This window comes from Triticum dicoccoides, chromosome 3B (genome assembly GCF_002162155.2).
Source record: "Triticum dicoccoides isolate Atlit2015 ecotype Zavitan chromosome 3B, WEW_v2.0, whole genome shotgun sequence".
Lineage (NCBI taxonomy): Eukaryota > Viridiplantae > Streptophyta > Magnoliopsida > Poales > Poaceae > Triticum > Triticum dicoccoides.
The window spans coordinates 5118238-5121241 of NC_041385.1; positions in this window are offsets into that span (position 1 = coordinate 5118238).

Consider the following 3004-nt stretch of genomic DNA (forward strand, 5'->3'; position numbering starts at 1 on the left):
TGGGACTCCTCTTCGTTCCTTGTAAAAGGGCTAAACCTAGACTAATGACCACATATAGTATTTTTAATCCACTTCTAGCTATGATTTCATGTACCTGCTGTTCAAATTCTATTTCATGCATTAAACACAGTGCACGGGCATTGACCAGGCAACCCTTAAAATTTATTCTCTGCATTCACATATCTCATAGTTCGAATCTTAAAACCATCCAAACCATCCAGAAGAATGATCTACGTACTACGTAGATCAATGAAAACCTACACTATCCTACTCGTTGTCGCCGAAGATATCAACCGCAACTCCTCCCCCTACTCTGGCTCCTTCGTGTCGGCCTCCGCCTCCTCCTCCACCTCCAGTTCAACAAAAAGCGCATTGGTCTCTACCCGGTGCTGTTGAATGAAGGTCCAGTTCGCCTGCACGGCGGCCTCATCTTGGATGGACTCAAAGATGGCGGTCTGCTCCGCCATCTTCGATGCTTGGACGGTCTCGTAATCTGCCATGGCGTCCTCCATGGCGAAGCCCGCAACCTGTATTCCCTGTATGCATGGGACTCCTCTTCGTTCCTTGTAAAAGGGCTAAACCTAGACTAATGACCACATATAGTATTTTTAATCCACTTCTAGCTATGATTTCATGTACCTGCTGTTCAAATTCTATTTCATGCATTAAACACAGTGCACGGGCATTGACCAGGCAACCCTTAAAATTTATTCTCTGCATTCACATATCTCATAGTTCGAAGCTTAAAACCATCCAAACCATCCAGAAGAATGATCTACGTACTACGTAGATCAATGAAAACCTACACTATCCTACTCGTTGTCGCCGAAGATATCAACCGCAACTCCTCCCCCTACTCTGGCTCCTTCGTGTCGGCCTCCGCCTCCTCCTCCACCTCCAGTTCAACAAAAAGCGCATTGGTCTCTACCCGGTGCTGTTGAATGAAGGTCCAGTTCGCCTGCACGGCGGCCTCATCTTGGATGGACTCAAAGATGGCGGTCTGCTCCGCCATCTTCGATGCTTGGACGGTCTCGTAATCTGCCATGGCGTCCTCCATGGCGAAGCCCGCAACCTGTATTCCCTGCATGCATGTGACTCCTCTTCGTTCCTTGTAAAAGGGCTAAACCTAGACTAATGACCACATATAGTATTTTTAATCCACTTCTAGCTATGATTTCATGTACCTGCTGTTCAAATTCTATTTCATGCATTAAACACAGTGCACGAGCATTGACCAGGCAACCCTTAAAATTTATTCTCTGCATTCACATATCTCATAGTTCGAATCTTAAAACCATCCAAACCATCCAGAAGAATGATCTACGTACTACGTAGATCAATGAAAACCTACACTATCCTACTCGTTGTCGCCGAAGATATCAACCGCAACTCCTCCCCCTACTCTGGCTCCTTCGTGTCGGCCTCCGCCTCCTCCTCCACCTCCAGTTCAACAAAAAGCGCATTGGTCTCTACCCGGTGCTGTTGAATGAAGGTCCAGTTCGCCTGCACGGCGGCCTCATCTTGGATGGACTCAAAGATGGCGGTCTGCTCCGCCATCTTCGATGCTTGGACGGTCTCGTAATCTGCCATGGCGTCCTCCATGGCGAAGCCCGCAACCTGTATTCCCTGCATGCATGTGACTCCTCTTCGTTCCTTGTAAAAGGGCTAAACCTAGACTAATGACCACATATAGTATTTTTAATCCACTTCTAGCTATGATTTCATGTACCTGCTGTTCAAATTCTATTTCATGCATTAAACACAGTGCACGAGCATTGACCAGGCAACCCTTAAAATTTATTCTCTGCATTCACATATCTCATAGTTCGAATCTTAAAACCATCCAAACCATCCAGAAGAATGATCTACGTACTACGTAGATCAATGAAAACCTACACTATCCTACTCGTTGTCGCCGAAGATATCAACCGCAACTCCTCCCCCTACTCTGGCTCCTTCGTGTCGGCCTCCGCCTCCTCCTCCACCTCCAGTTCAACAAAAAGCGCATTGGTCTCTACCCGGTGCTGTTGAATGAAGGTCCAGTTCGCCTGCACGGCGGCCTCATCTTGGATGGACTCAAAGATGGCGGTCTGCTCCGCCATCTTCGATGCTTGGACGGTCTCGTAATCTGCCATGGCGTCCTCCATGGCGAAGCCCGCAACCGGCTCCTACTTCGCCCACTCCATGGGTTCCGGCTGCTGCTCCATCGTAGGTTGCTGCTTCCCCTCCTCTTCCTCCTCCTCCTCCGGCTCCGACAAGTCCGCAATTTGGAATCACTACTCCGGGCCATGGCATAGTGGTCTTCTTCTGTCGGGACATGGCAGAGGCGGACAAAGAGGGAAGAGGGAGGCGGGGAGGGAGAGAAGTAGATAGTCTTGGGCTGGCGGCGCTGAGAGGGAGCAAGCGGATGTGGCTAGGCTTGAGGGATGCCGTCCGGCTTAAATAGCCAGACTTTAGCCCTCGGGCGGCGAGCCGGAGCGGCGCCACATGGCGTTCACACCTCTACCCGAGGAGACACCCGTCAGACCGTTTGGTATCTGGGAGACTTTGTATGGGACCCGGCCATGAGTCTGACATCGTGGACGCGCCCGGGCCTTCCCATAGCCGTCACAGATGGACTGGATACAAGGGGTGTCGGTCAGTCCGGACGTTAGATGCCGGTTTTAGGCGCTCGGGCGGTCGTATTTTTTTTACTGGCCAGTGACCGAGCAGCCCGCCTGAGCGTGTGAGACCGGTTCAAGACGTCCGGATGTAGATGCTCTTTTTTTTTTTGAGGGCTGGATATAGAAGCTCTTGGAGGTGTTTTGTGCTGCCGGGCCGGAGGACATGCACGCATGCAACACGAAGGCCCCAAACCCCCAACAAAAAAGCCCAGAAGCCCATCCGCCGCTGGTTCATTCCCCACAAAACAGAATCATCCATCCATCCGTCCATAAACCCTAACCCCTCTCCCCACCTCCTCCCCTCCTCCCCCGCGGCGGCGCCATGACGCTCCTCGCCGCCA